The sequence below is a fragment of the Marmota monax genome, unplaced genomic scaffold (assembly GCF_021218885.2).
Source record: "Marmota monax isolate L192 unplaced genomic scaffold, Marmota_monax_Labrador192_F-V1.1 WCK01_AAM20220418_F8-fsc00078, whole genome shotgun sequence".
NCBI lineage: Eukaryota > Metazoa > Chordata > Mammalia > Rodentia > Sciuridae > Marmota > Marmota monax.
Genome location: NW_026694865.1, coordinates 2,106,069 through 2,120,975, shown reverse-complemented (window position 1 = coordinate 2,120,975; position 14,907 = coordinate 2,106,069). Strand labels below are relative to the sequence as shown.

The 14,907-nt window shown below is 43.9% G+C and overlaps 1 long non-coding RNA gene across 1 annotated transcript; it reads left to right on the top strand.

Annotated features, from left to right (window-relative positions):
- The first annotated feature begins 4,021 nt into the window (after positions 1 to 4,021).
- LOC124080654 (uncharacterized) lies at positions 4,022 to 14,640 on the top strand. Its single transcript, XR_009225139.1, has 4 exons — positions 4,022 to 4,077; positions 10,753 to 10,827; positions 11,210 to 11,768; positions 12,245 to 14,640. It is a non-coding gene; the product is annotated as an uncharacterized LOC124080654 (long non-coding RNA).
- Positions 14,641 to 14,907: the final 267 nt, after the last annotated feature.

Genomic DNA, 14,907 nt, shown 5'->3' with positions numbered 1-14,907 from the left:
CCCTGCTCTCTCTCTCTCTCTCTCTCTCTCTCTCTCTCTCTCTCTCTCTCTCTCTCTCTGTGCGGCTAAGCCTTGAGAGGAGTTAGAGTTAGTGGAAAGAGCTCTAGACTGTCAGGAAACTTGGCTACGAGGTTAGGGGATCTTAGGCAAATCACTGCTCTCTGGGCTGTGGATTTACTGGCTACAAAAAGGAGAGAGAGCTGCTGCTGTGATTCTACACCTGGCTGATATCAGAATCTCCAGAAACACTATTTAAAATAGACTCCAAAGTCACATCTTCTAAATGCTGCTCCAGGAGTCATAGGGTGAGGACAGATACGCTTGCTACAGCAAGCATCTCACATAACTTGGGCATAGCTGGTCTAATGGGCAGTGGGGAACTGGGTTAGAAAGATAACATCTGAGCTCTTGCCCAGCTGACATGTCCAGGTGGTCAGTATGAATGGATTACCCCCTTTTGTGTGCATGTGCGTGTGTGTAAAACTAGGGATTGAACCCGTGGCCTTGCACATACTAGGCAAGTGTTCTCTCACTGGGATACATTCCCAGCCTTCCCAAACTTCTTGTGGGGCATCAGCAGTCCGAAGAGGGGGGGAGGGAAGACAAGAAAGTCAGAAGACTCAACTCCCACATTCTGTCACTGATTCATTACAATTCCTCCCCGAGTGACACATAACTCACCTATATATATACTGGCAAGTATCAGAGTCCTTCTAACGGAGCATCATTTCACTGAATGCAGAGACTCCCAAGCGTGGGGAGATTTAAAATGTGCAGATGCTGGGTCTCCTCACTTCCACACAGATTCTGCTTCAGTACATCTGGGGTAGCTCAGGATGATCTAGGTTTAAAGGCTGCCAGGTAATCCTGAAGGTCAACCAGGTTTGTAAGCTGGTGACCTGCCCAAAGGCATTGCTCAGTGGGACATGGTATCCATGGAAGTAGGGAAGGTCTAGTCCAGGGAGGCCACTGGCATGTTGGCAGGAAGCACAGGCACATCCTCACTCACCTTTCAGCCTTCAGGTGAGCCCAGATGTATCCTGCCAGTGGAATGCTCCGCGGTGTTGCACCAGAACAAAGGGAAGACCTTCCTTACTAACATGGTAACCCTGGGCCAATCATGGGAGCTCCCTGAATCTTTTTGTCTATATAAAGGGACCATAGTAATCCCAACTCCCAGCCCAGTCAGGAGGATTTTGTAGACAACTTAGAGATTGTGCTCTGGGAGTGGCATGTTCAATGCACTTTGCCCACCCGTCCCTACGGCCCTCCAGCCACCTGCACTGGGACCACTGAGAGCCAGCCCAACTGAATGTTACTGTCTCTCATCCAAGGAAAGCAGGACTTGGAGAGGGTCTGCTTTGTATCAGGCCAGGGGGGCCAAAAATCATGCAAGGAAACAGACCCTCGGGTTTTGGTCTAGGAGGTCTTTTCTGGAATCATTCTACTCTGCCCATGGTCTTCTGCCACATACTTTTGTGTTTCCTCTAATCTTTGGGGCCTTGCTTGATATCCCAGTTGGTTAACCAGGGAACCCAACCACAGACGGAAATCTCTTGCACCTGTCACCTTCTCTACACCTGCTGTCTATTTCTCATCCAGCCTGGACTATTGCAGAACCCTCCCAACTGGTCTCCTTGCTTCCATTACTGTCCCCTATGGACACATTCTTCTCACAAAAGCCAGAGAGTCCTTTGATGACATAGATTAGATCATGTATTGCTTTTGACTGACTTCCTGATCTCATAGAATAAATTCTTGCCATATAAGGAGTACCATGGTATGCCTTCTCATTCTCTGAGGATGAAACCTATAATTCTTACTCTGGTGACAAAGACCTTCATAAGCTGGACATCTACTTCTCATTTTGTGGCCATGTTGCCTATCCCTACTTGCCTTGTGAGGCAGAAAAAAAAATTGCTGTATGTTCTAACTTGTTTCATTTTCTTCTTTGGCATTAGCTAAACTCTGTTTCACAGACCCTCTGTAGCAAGGCAGGACCACATACTTGAGTTCTAGCCAATTGACTATGAGTAGAAGTGACGTAGGTCATCTGCAGACTTGACCCCCTAATATCCCAAGAGCCTTTTCACATTGCTCTTGGCTGCACACAGAGGGTCCTAGGGGATGACAGAGTGGCTGATTAGAAAGAGCTTGGGTTTTGGATCACTAAGTAAGAACCATCCACCAGACACCTAAACATTTATTGTCTTAAATCACTGAGATTTGGGGTTGTGTGCCCTAGCAGACAGCATTACCCACCTTGACTAATGACCTATGCTCAATTTCTGGAATATGTCAAGATTGATCCTGCTTCTCCTATGAATGCTTTTCCCTGTTGGTCCTCACATGCTAGTCTCCATCTTAACCTCCAGGTCTTTACTTAGGTCATCACCCAGTCATGTAATGGAAATGTAATAGAACAGAATGGCTTCACATCTTGGTGAGTGTAAGGCCAAAAAGCACACCCAGGAGGTAAGAGTGGAGAAAGAGTTATTACCTGCTATGGGTAAGGAGAGCACTGGAGTTACTTCAGGGTTCACACTGAAGAAAAGAAGCATGACATTTTTTTTTTTTTTGTACCTGGAATTGAACCCAGGGAGCTCAATCACTAAGCCACATTATGCGTGGGATTTTATTTGGGGAGATTACACATATTAATATAGGAATGCACATTAGGTGGTGGGAAGATGGCTGGGCATGCTCAGTTTAAGGTCATGGTTCAAGAAAGAAAGATGGTGGACACAATCCTGGGCATGTTTGTTTCGAGATCATAGAGATTGTGTTCAAAAAGGAAAGATGGTGGACACAAACACTTCTGGGCATGCTCAGCTCCACGGTATGGGCCAAGTTTACTCTAGGTAGGTTGCCTAAAAGAATGAGTCTAGTCAGAGTAGCTCTGTGATCTTGGCTGGTTCTCCATAAGTTTTTCCAGAGTCTTAGCTGAAACAAAAGGAAAGACAACTCTGAAAGTTCTTAATTTCAGGAATTTTCCCCTGAAGGTGCTTCCCTCAGTTAGTGGTGAACACAACTATTGGCCTATATTTATGTTCATGTTGAGATTCACATGTGTTTTCCATTGTGTTTCCTCCTAGAATCTAAGCTCCCACAGGCATGAGTCAAGTCCTTCTAGTTCACCTTTCTGAATCCTTTGCCAAATGAAGTCTCTGACAAAAAGTAGTCATTCAACCACCATTAACTGATGGGTTCAATGAACGAATGAACCAATTATGTATGATTCAGTTTAATTCAATTCAGACATTTACTGGGCATCAACTTTGCAGAGGGCACTTGCACACAACGAATGCATTTTGTATTCAATTCTCGTTACGACCCCAGCGAGGAAGGTATGATTATTATTCTCACTTAAATACAAGAATCAAGAGGCACGGTCAGCAATCATAGCAGAGACCCTTCCCATATGGCATCGTCTGATGGCCATTGTTAGAGAAGTGTGCTTAGACAGACGTGAGGGAGGTGGGGAAGGAAATCCAGTACTGCCTTGGGCCATACCCAGTAGGCCAAGACTCTGCCCAGGAACTGTCTTCCTGCAGTCAGACAGCTCCCTGTCAATCTGAAAAAAATGGACAAGATCTATACTGGGAAATTTTCAAAACAGTGAAATTTGAGCAGGCACACTAAGCCATGTAACTGCCCCAAGCTGCAAGAACTGCCCCAACTATACGAAGAGAGAGGTTCCTCGACCTGGAAACCCAGGTCATTTCCTCTCTTGGAGACAGTCCCCTTAATGTCAGGATGTACTTCCATTTCACTAAATTAATCCTTTATACTTTTCTTTCTTTTCTTTTCTCTTTTTGGTACTGGGAATTGAACCCAGGGGGGCTCTATCACTAAGTTATATCCCCATGCCTTTTTTATTTTTATTATGAGACAGTATCTTGCTAAATTGTCCAGGCAGGCCTTGAACTTGCAATCTTCCTTCTCAGGCCCTCGAGTTCCTATGATTATGGTTGAGTCCCACCGTGTCTGACCCCTTAAGCCTTTTCTAACTCTCTCTTTCAGGCAGAAAAGAACCAAGGAAACCTCCACCCAGTAACACCATCATATTCCTGAAAGGTAGGTCTTATATCTCCATTTTTCAAAAGGAAAAACTTAGATTCCGACAAACCAAGTCCCTTTCCCAAGATCGCATAGCTAATGAGGTCATGGACCTGGGACTGGAAGAGAATACAGACCCAACTCTTTTATGGTGCTATTCTTCCTGCAGTCTGACAGCCTCATTAGAAATCCCCAAAGACTATCCTGACTGTGGGAGAATTGAAGGCATGGAATTTCTCCAGGGTCCTGTGAGCGTGGTTTGCAATGGAATTTTGTTTTAAATGCAGGACCCGTTCTCCTCCTCATGCCTAGGACTCACGGATGCCATTTTGCATCTTGGGCATGCAGCTCCGGTTTCATGTGTGAGCCTGGCTGGTCTGGCCACCATGGATAAGTTGGAGATGGGAGTGCCTAGGTTCATTTGGGGAGAGCAGCCGGAGCTGTTGATAGGCAGAGATAATCTGTGATTAATTATGGCAGATGAAAAGTAGGAAGCAATGAGTCTTTTCTGAGGGTTGGGCAAAATGAGGAGCCTCACTCTGCAAATGCATTTGGAGACGGCACAGTCCCTTCTGAAACCAGCAGTAAACTTTAATGGCTGCAAGTTCTGCGACTTGGTGGGCTTTGGATTGGATGGCACACAGAACTCATGAATTCTCTGGGGTGGGAGCTTAATTAGGGTGCAATTTTTCAATTATGGAACATTGAGCAAGCTTCTCCCCAGCCTCCACCCCAAGCCATCCCTCAATGGATACACTCCATTTGTCTATTTTCCTTTATTTCTTAATCATTTGATGATATGACAGCAATTATTTGTCATTTGGAAGAGAAAATTGTCACGGAGCTATTGTTTCCCTCTCGAAACCCCAGCTCTTCGGTGGCAATGGTTGCATTTGATAAATGTTTTGCATTCCTGCCGCCCTTCCCCCACTCCCACCCCGGGTTGGGGTGGCAACGGGAAAACATTAGCCAGTGACAGTGACGTGGGCCTGCTGATGGAAACGCCATTTGTGAAAAGGCACGGAAAGGAGCAGGCTCAAGTTGAAAAGAGCCACAGTCCAGAGCTCTGGGCCCACCCACAGTCACCTAGGTTGGGGCTGTGGGACATTTGCTTTGAGAAATTTGGTCATTTCTCAGAGCTAATAAGGCTGCTTCAGAGTCAGGAATGCGAAACCGAAATGGAGCAAAAAGAAAAAAGGCAAAGAAAAAAAGAAGCACGCCACCAGGAAAGGGAAAACTTAAATGCCTTTGTTTAAATGTCATGGTACTCTCAAAACCCTGTTCTCATATGTATGCGAGTTAATTAAATGGAAAAATGTCAAATTAGTTGCTTAAAATATTAATGGCAGGAATTATCCCAGATTCTAGAGCCCGCAGAGTAGAGGAAACTAACCTTTCAGGGCTTAACCCTTTTTTGGTCTTCCTCCTCTTGCAAAATTTGCATTTCTTTTATCCAGGAAAATCTCCATGCGTGTCCTTGGGCTTTGTAGGTTTCAGGATGGAAGCTCTCTGGGTGCTTGCACACTGGGATGCTCTGGTGACAGAGGACTCACTGGTGACGTTTTATTTCTACAACATCCACTTTGCCTAGGGGATTTGAGATCCCTGGAAAGGCCTAATAATCATGCATATGTCTGTTGTGGAATCCGGGTAATTTACCAATTTTTCTTTTGGTTTTCAAAGGGGATTTTGGTTTGAAAAGCTCATTAAAATGCAAAATTGAAATGATGACACAAAAAGCGTGTCCATGTCCTCATCATCTGCTGGGAGCCATTAGCCAAGTAGGTATGACAATTTCCTTGCCAGCGTACCCCATGTTGCTGACATGTTGCAGTGACATTGAATGTAGGTGACCTTGCTCAAGGACCAAGGCAGATTAGGGTGTTCCGGGTTTTAAGATAATCGTGTTTAGGGCGTTCCCAGTTTAGGTTCCAGGTTTAAGGTTTAAGATTATTCCTGCTGGGAATAGGGCGAATCCTGCTGCCTGAGTTCCCCTTGAGTTCTCACGGGATTCAGACAGTATATTTTGGAGATAGAAGCCCAGTGGAGGTGGATTTGGGCAGAGAATGTGGATTTCCCCAGAACGTGATTGTAGACGGCTGGTGTGAGTTCGGGAATAAAGAGTTGCTGTTTGAATCTACAAGCTGTGTGGTGGCTCGTGATTGTGTGCCCAGCCAGACTGCGGCATTTTGGCGTCCCGTGCGGGGAACTTCTGAATCTTAGAGGTAAGTGAAATTTCTCACCCTTGAGGAAGAGAGAAAGAATGGGTGAACATTTCAAAAAACAATGTGTTATTGTTTTGATTTATTTTATTTTTATTTCAAGTTGCCTGTTCCTAGAACTTTCTCAGGCAAACTGGGGAAAATGGTTGACTCAAGGTTTGAAGTTGTTCGCTTCCGAGGAAGAGAAATTGTTAGAGAAAGGAGGCACCCCAGTAAGACCAAGAACAGTTAAGGCATATGTTGATAAAATACAAAAATGTAGCAAATGGCTTTTTAAAGATGAGTTATTAAGTATATTAATGAGACCATCATGGTATCCTGTAGAAGGATTTTTCTTCAACAAGAAAGAGATGGCTAGTTCTGTTTACTACATTTGTCTAAGATCTTGGTTTTTACAGACATCTGATTAATTTACAAAGCTAAAGTGTTAAAATATCAACCACTAAATATAAAATCAAGTACTCTTACTTATTAAGTTCCATAAGGTAATATATTTAAACATTATGTGTGTTTTCATAAATTGGTAAATGGAAAAAGGTTTAATATTGCTTTGTGTCTGTGTCTTTGCTAAAACAAGGTTACTAAGTGTTAAGATTCTATCATGTGTAATTTATATACAAAGAGTAAAAAAATTTCAGTTGGGTTTCAATTATAGTATTATAGTATCATAAAAAACATGAAAGTCTTTCATCTTATTAAAGTGGAGTAATTTGTCTAAATCAGAAATTTTATAAGAGTTGTTTCAAAATGTGAATTTATAAAAAGGGTTAACGGTTAAAAAAGAGATAGAAAAAGATTCAAGATGTGGAAATATATTTTAATATAAAAGGTTAAAGGAAAAAGAAATGTTTCTAGATGAGATAATCTCTGTGTGGTAAAGTAAAAAGTTGTAAAATGCCATTTAAAAAGATTTTGAGGAAACTAGACTTACTTTAAAAGCTTGAGAAAGGAAGAAAGAAGAAAAAGGTATTTGTACATGGCAGATTGAGACAAAGCTTCTCAATGGAGTTAAAAAAAAAAAGCCTTTGGTTGAAGGGCAGCCATGTAAACTAACATTAAAGCGATTTAAACAGAATCTAAGCCTCGTTTAAAAGAGTGAAGTTGTAGGTGGTGAAAAAGTACATTTAAAAGTACAGTATAGATGATAATTAAAAGGCTTTAAAAGGTTAAATTGAAGGTGGTCGAGATACCTTCATGGCGGAAAAAAGATTGCTTTATTGCATCATTCGAAGCCTAGTTAATCTTAAAGGCATTACTTTAAAAAAATGGGAAGATAATAAGAAAAGATATTTAGATAAAGAAGATTAAAAATTTAAAGTGAAAAACTTTAAAGACAGAAGTATAGAAAGTTAAAAAGAAAAAAGATAAAGAAGATGTAGAAAGATAAAAAAGATGTAGGAAGACAAGAATTTTAAACCCACAAAATAGGAAAAAAAAAAAAACTAGGAGGAAAATAAGCAACTAAGGGTAAAAATACAAACCTTAGGAAAAAAAAAAACTAGAAGATAGAAATAAGATAGAAAATGGTTGAAAATGTCAAGTAAGGTATTACACAGATAGAAAATGCAAAAAGCTAAGACAACTATTAGATACAGACATACTTATTAAAGCAAAAAGAGGGAATTGGAAAGGGGTATATATCCCCCAAAGATAAACTTAAAATAACGCTTTTTACTCTAAACTTTTAAAATTTGGATTCATCAGGACTTAGTGCTGCGGAAAGACACATGTATCCAAAAAATGTACATAAGCCTAAGGTACTTTGGAAAGATATTCTAACAGGACAATGGAAAGGTTCTGACCCAGTGATTGTCTGGAGTCGGGGTTTTGTTTGTGTGTTTCCACAGGGAGAACAGCCGATTTGGATTCCAGAGAGATTAACTAAAACAGTTTCTACAGATCGAAAAGAAGATGATTTGACTCAAATCCATAACAGCTGATATCCAGAACTCCAGCTTGGCCATTCTTACATCTGCGACAGTGATTAACCAGGATGCTTTTTTCAATAGCTATTTTATTATTGCATTTTTCCACATCATAAGGTTCTATTTTTATTTTTTGAGCTCATACAAACCTAGGTTAATGTTTTTCTGATCAGTTTTATTTTTTGACTGTGGAGTTTTTAAACATTGCAATGGAGATTTCACCCAGGTAAAGCTACAAGGCCTTTACTATTTTCTTATGTGTTGTACGTTTGTGTACACTCTTGTGTTTTGTGTTGTATGTCTGTATGTGCGTATGTCCATATTTCTTATATGAGGAGCGCTCATGAAAAAATGGATCCGAATTATTATTTTTTTTATTCACGTGATTTAAATGGTTTAATTTAAATTAGGTAAACAGCTGTTAAGGATTGTTTTTAAAGGTGGTTAACAGATCTGTTTGTTTACTAGTTTAAATTAGGTAAAAGGCTGTTAAGGATTGTTTTTAAAGTAGGTTAACAGATCTGTTTGTTTACTTTCACCTTTCCTTTTCATTATATTTAATAATTCTTTTCAGGATAATGTCTCTTTAGCATCATTGCCAGAATTCCTATCTCCATCTCAGTGCCGGTGAAGAACTCAACAAGTAATGCTCAATCAAAGAGTTAACTTACTTTGGGAGGAAACGGATTTTGGGAGGAAATGGACATATTGATAGATTCCTCTGCTTTGAACTGCTTGCAGAACTTGCCTGGACTATGTAACTATCGTTTGGTGCAGCGAATTGTGGTAATGCTGGCATATCTTTGCTGATGGTGTCACTAGTGATGCAATTTTTCCTTGCCAGCGCACCCCATGTTAATTGTGGTAGTGCTGACATATCTTTGCTGATGGTGTCACCAGTGATGCAATTTTTCTCAAGGAGCCGTCAATTGGCTTGGTGTCGTGGCATTTCTGTATCCTCCTCCCTTCTGCTAGTGATGGTCTAAAATTTGGGGGCCAATGGCTTATGCTGGACCGGTAGTCAGTGACGGGTATGATCCAATTGCAGTGGTATCAACCTAAGACAGGAGGCTGACGCCTAAAGGTCAGTTTTCCGATGACGGGTAAGAACCATATGTTGAATTGGACAACCTACCAGGCACGGTCCTTAAGCCACATTGCTTGTTGTTTAATTAATCAGAAGGGGGGAGATGCTGGGAGCCATTAGCCAAGTAGGTATGACAATTTCCTTGCCAGCGTACCCCATGTTGCTGACATGTTGCAGTGACATTGAATGTAGGTGACCTTGCTCAAGGACCAAGGCAGATTAGGGTGTTCCGGGTTTTAAGATAATCGTGTTTAGGGCGTTCCCAGTTTAGGTTCCAGGTTTAAGGTTTAAGATTATTCCTGCTGGGAATAGGGCGAATCCTGCTGCCTGAGTTCCCCTTGAGTTCTCACGGGATTCAGACAGTATATTTTGGAGATAGAAGCCCAGTGGAGGTGGATTTGGGCAGAGAATGTGGATTTCCCCAGAACGTGATTGTAGACGGCTGGTGTGAGTTCGGGAATAAAGAGTTGCTGTTTGAATCTACAAGCTGTGTGGTGGCTCGTGATTGTGTGCCCAGCCAGACTGCGGCATTTGGAAATATATTTTAATATAAAAGGTTAAAGGAAAAATAAATGTTTCTAGATGAGATAATCTCTGTGTGGTAAAGTAAAAAGTTGTAAAATGCCATTTAAAAAGATTTTGAGGAAACTAGACTTACTTTAAAAGCTTGAGAAAGGAATAAAGAAGAAAAAGGTATTTGTACATGGCAGATTGAGAAAAAGCTTCTCAATGGAGTTAAAAAAAAAAGGCCTTTGGTTGAAGGGCAGCAGGATTCGCCCTATTCCCAGCAGGAATAATCTTAAACCTTAAACCTGGAACCTAAACTGGGAACGCCCTAAACACGATTATCTTAAAACCCGGAACACCCTAATCTGCCTTGGTCCTTGAGCAAGGTCACCTACATTCAATGTCACTGCAACATGTCAGCAACATGGGGTACGCTGGCAAGGAAATTGTCATACCTACTTGGCTAATGGCTCCCAGCAATCATCAAATGTTGATTCAGTATCATGGGATCCAAAAGCCTGAGCTACTTGAGTAAAATGGTGAGAAAATGGAGAGTCACACACTCAAGGGTATAGGGTCTGCTAGGGGCAGGCCCGGAGCTCCCAAGGTAGCAGCGTGTTAGTGTGTGGGGAAACCAAAACCCCAAGAAAACGGGGAGCATTCCCACAGCCACGTAGCTTTGTAGCTTTCGGGTGGTGAATCAGGCTTGCTTATTTATGCAACACTGGTCCTGCCTGCCTGCCCCAGGGACCTGTAGAGAGCCAGGGAGGACAGGGCAACTCAGTATGGGGCGGTGTCTGCCACATGCTTAGCTCAAGGAAGGGGAGGGGAGGGGAGGGGAGGGGAAGCATGGTGGTGGGTTTCAGGGAGGCCCTGCCTCCATCAGCCAAAGAGTGTTCCCTGTCCACCTCGGCAGCCAGCTGTGCATAAGACTTATCTTCTCCCCATTCAGGCAAAGGCCAGCAGGCAAGGAAGGCCTTTTATCAAGAAGTTGAGGCTGGTCCAGTGTGGAACAGAGATATCACAGGTAAATCAATCATCAGCTCAACCCTGGCAGGGAGACGCTTTCTCTGCTTGACAGGTTTGGCAAATGGGAGTGATTCTGGAGGAATGTGGGATCCTGCCACAGGCAATGGGGTATCTGTTTACTAATAACAACAGAACTAGTATAGAAATGCCAAGTAACAGGTGTAGGGCCCGACTTCCAAAAGGATTATCCACAGGAGGAAGGGGGTATTCTGAGATGCTCTGTGAAACAAACAAAATCCAAAAACAAAACAAAATAAACCCCAAATAATTTAGTATTTTAATCCTTTTTCATGTTAGTGGGTAGCTTGAAGCATGGTCCTTGAATATATCCATGTTTGAGTGCCTGAAACCTGTAACTGTTACTTTATATGGCTCTGCAGGTGTGACTGAGTGAAGCATCATGAGATGGAGAGATTATCCTGGATCACTCGGGGGCCCACTTTGAAAGGAAGGCAGAAGGGCAAATCAAGGAGCAGGTGATGTATCAGAAGGACAGATTAGAGTGAGGAGCTTTGAAGATGGAATACAGGGGGCCACTGGGAGCTCAGAAAGCAAGGCATCAGACTCTTTTCTGTAGACGCCAGAAGGCCCCAGCCCTGCCAACAGCTTAACTTGAGCCCAGGGGGAGCTAATTTTATGCCTCTGCCCTGAACTATAAGAAAACAAGTGGTGCTGTGTTAAGCCACTCAGTTTGTGATGGTTTGTTACAGCAGCCACGGGAAACTCATACATTCAGTTATTGATAAATAAAACTCTCCATGCTGTTTTCTCATTTCTGGCCCAGGAATCTGCTTCCAACTATGAGTTGGGTACAGTTTCCCCCTCCTGTTGCATTCTAGGACAGCAACTGCTAGAGGTGTGCTCTGCTGCGGGAACTCCAGAAGACCCTTGCTGTGCCTGTGCTGGCCACCCCCCTCTGCCTACCTTCCATTTGCCAAGGTGAGTCCCAGGACAACCCAGCACAAATGGGAACTAGATTTAGACACAGCCTACCCCAGCGAGAGGCCCTGCAAGGTCACATCACAAAGGACAGAGATATATGCTTCTAACGTGGGGGAAGGGCAGTAAAAAGTCAGTCAGGAACAATAACCAACCTGTCACACTTTTCTGGAGGAGTCGTAATGCACATAACACATAGGGAGCTCTGAGAAGCCCTGCAGGGCCTCAACCTGCCTGTTTAACACAGTTCCCGAAGCTTCTTGGAGCCCAGGGTCCGACTCCATGGTGTGCCATGAACGTTTTGAGAACTGCAGCCTCAGAAGTTGGGGGAGGAGAGGGCGAGGAACCAAGGGCCCTGAGGAGTGAGTTTGAGGAAGCAGATTGGGGCGGGGTCAGCAATGCCAGAGAGCAACTGCATGCGTCCTTGTGGGTGGAGGGGACTCCTTCTCATGAGTTTCGCACTCTTTCCTCTGTAGCAAAGAACTCAAAACGAATTGTGCCGTCTGGAAGAGCAGACACGGCTCTGCTGGGGTCCAGTCTTCACTGATCCCAGGGTCTCTTCAGAACCCCTCAGTCACAGAAGGGCTCCTGTGTCCCATCAGAAAGAAGAAGTGGGTGCAGCTGGGCGCCGGGCAATCCCAGAGGCCAGGGAGGCTGAGGAAGGAGGATCACAAGTTCAAAGCCAGCCTCAGCAATTTAGTGAGAACCTGTCTCTAAATAACATATAAAAAAGGGCTGGGGATGTGGCTCAGTGGTCAAATGCCCCTGGGTTCAATTCCTGGTACACCCATCTCCCCCCAAAAGAAGTGGGTGCGACAGGTCTCCCACTGAAGTCTGAGCCTCTCAAACGCACTTACAGAATTTCTCCTGGGATGGAGAGGTGAGCGTGCCCCCATTTTCCCGAGAACCTGGGGACTCTCTGGGGAATAGGAGGCAAATTCCCTGGGATGGGTGCCTGTCAGAGCCTCTCTCGGACGGGTGGCATCTCACGGACTGCAGGAGACACTTGGGAGCGATGAGGTGAAGCCTTTGACACCTGCAGGGTCCTCTGCTGGTCTGTGTAACAAGATGTCCCTGCTTCCTGCCTCCCATGCAAAGAGCTGCCACTGTGCGGGGAGGGCTGGCCACTCTGGGGAAGGGTGACTTATTGGACGCCCATAATTAGCCTATTTCCATGTAACACATTTTAACAGAGGCCATTACAGGCTAATAAAAGGAAACAATAGTGCCATAAATCCCACAATCAATAGAGGGAAAGCAGCGAGGCTGGGAGCCCGCTTCCTCTGAAGGACCCAGAGGGCTTCAGCAATGAAATGTCCCTTGAAACTGAAAGATAAGGGGAAAGCGGATTCGCCAGCTCACTCGCTCGCTCACTCATTCAGCAGATCTTTGGAGGCACAGACCAGGTTCCAGGCTGTCCTCCAAACTCCTAGGAGAGAGATCAAAGCTCAGGATAGCGAAGGAGAAAGACACAAGGACAGAAATGGCACCCTGCGGTGTGACGGACATTATGGATAACAGCTAAGGGAGCCCAGGCTTCTGAGAGGCACAATGTCCAAAGGGGTTTTGGAGGATCAATAGGAGTTTTCTGGGTAAAGGAGAGAGCTGGGGAGGCTGATGCTAAGAGAAGAAAGGGCACATGGAACACTCAGAGTTAGGAATGAGCCTGGTGAGTCTGGGAACAAGCTGCTACAGACCCGTGCGGCTGCAGAGGCAGGGTGGGGAGGCGCCCTCTTTGCAAGCTGGAATTTGGGTTCTTTTAAAGGCCAGAGAGGCTGGTTGGAAGGCAGTTCCTAGAGGAGGTGCTGCCTCAGAGGAGACTGGGGACGAGGAAGCCCCTCATCTCAGGCACTCGTCTCGGGCCTCAGCCTGCCTCCCCCTTGATAATGACCAGAAACCTCACAAGTCCACACGTTGCACCAAGAGAATGAGATCCTTAGTCTTGTGGTCACCGTGGGCCACACTTCATCTCTCTGAATCCCAGTTGCTTTATAGGAAGTGAATTCTCCTCAGTAACTCCTCCATTCAAACATCTAACCAGTCACCAAGGCCCACTGATTTCACATACCTAGTGTGTTTCCTTCCTTTTAGTAGAGGCCACCAGCCTATCTCACCTTGAAACTGTCAGAGTCCCTTGCTTCTCATGGCCTCTGTGACAGGGGTCCATTGAGAGCCCACTACAGATATTTAGATTTTTGAGGCACAAACAACTTTTGCATATTATTCTTTGGTGGAAACAACCCAATTGTCCCTCAGCTGGTGAATGGATAAACAAACTGTGGTATGTCCATTCAATGGAATATTACTTAGTCATGAAAATCAGTGAGGTCCTTATACAGGTACAACATAAAAGGACCTTGAAAATATTATGCCAAGTAAAATAGTCAGACACAAGTGGCCAATTATTAACAATTCCATTTATATGAAGTGCTCAGAATAAATACATCCATAGTGGTCGCTTAGGGCTGGGGAGGGATGACAACATAGGTGGATGATGGCTACAAGGTATAGGGCTTCTTTTTGAAGGAATGAGGATGTTCTAAAATTAACCCATGGTGGTGATTGCACAACCCCCTGAGTACTGTAAAAGCCATTGAATCGTATACTTTTTAATGGCTGAGTTATATGTGAATTGTATCTCAATAAAGCTGTAGTTGTTTCTAAAAAGATAAAAATTATTTTTAATTCACAGGTGGTATGAAAGCCATCATAGGCTGGATTTGATCCCTGGGCCATGGTTTGGTGATCTGGAATCTACACTGCTGCCAAAATGAACTGTCTAAATGCAAATCTGCTCTTGCCACTCCCCTGCCAGGAAGCCTTTGGTGGTTCCTCATTATGCCCAGGATAAAATATGAACCACTTGGCTGTCTTTCAAGGTCTTCCTCCATGTCCCCATATGGTCTTTCTGGGTTCATGTTCTCTGCACCTCTCTGTACCATCACATAGACAAATGATCATATATTTGGTTCCCTTTGACTTCGTTTCTGCTTACTCTCTACCCTCAGTGTTTTGGAAAGTTCTTGATCATGTCTCAAACTCTTTCTCTTTTTCCCTTCCTCTGTGGACTCTTCCCCAGTCCCCCTGGAAGATGAATCAATACTATGGTGCTTCTTGTTGTCTTGTATTATCTGTTTGT